Source organism: Meleagris gallopavo, unplaced genomic scaffold, assembly GCF_000146605.3.
Source record: "Meleagris gallopavo isolate NT-WF06-2002-E0010 breed Aviagen turkey brand Nicholas breeding stock unplaced genomic scaffold, Turkey_5.1 ChrUn_random_7180001850806, whole genome shotgun sequence".
In the NCBI taxonomy this organism is placed as follows: Eukaryota; Metazoa; Chordata; class Aves; order Galliformes; family Phasianidae; genus Meleagris; species Meleagris gallopavo.
The window spans coordinates 1-439 of record NW_011117827.1 but is presented as its reverse complement, the minus strand read 5'-3'; the positions used below and the strand labels follow the sequence as shown (position 1 = coordinate 439).

The following is a 439-nucleotide window of genomic DNA, read 5'->3' as shown; positions in this document are numbered from 1 at the left end:
GGGCAGATGCGTGCGTGCGCAGTTCCTCGTTAGTATAGTGGTGAGTATCCCCGCCTGTCACGCGGGAGACCGGGGTTCGATTCCCCGACGGGGAGGCGGCTTTACTTTTTGGCGCTGCGCTGTTGTGCCCCACCAGTAATTGTGAAGGGACTATAAAAGTGAAAACACAAAAAATGAAAATCAGATTTTTTGATATTTTAACTCCTCCTAAGAGGTATGGGAAGGACCGGTGAGGTGTGGACCCAACAGACGGTTAGCTCAGTTGGTTAGAGCGTGGTGCTAATAACGCCAAGGTCGCGGGTTCGATCCCCGTACGGGCCAGCTATGTTTTGATGCCGAGGATGTTTTTGTTGGATTTCATCGATTACTGAGGAAAAGGTGGAACAGTCCTTAACACGTTCCCCTACGGAAAAGTTTGCATGCTCTCTGCGTTGGGTGT

The 439-nt window shown here is 50.8% G+C and overlaps 2 non-coding genes across 2 annotated transcripts; both read left to right on the top strand.

The window, feature by feature from the left end:
- Positions 1 to 23: 23 nt before the first annotated feature.
- Positions 24 to 95, top strand: TRNAD-GUC. Its single transcript has one exon. It is a non-coding gene; the product is annotated as a tRNA-Asp (tRNA).
- Positions 96 to 247: 152 nt separating this feature from the next.
- TRNAI-AAU lies at positions 248 to 321 on the top strand. Its single transcript has one exon. It is a non-coding gene; the product is annotated as a tRNA-Ile (tRNA).
- Positions 322 to 439: the final 118 nt, after the last annotated feature.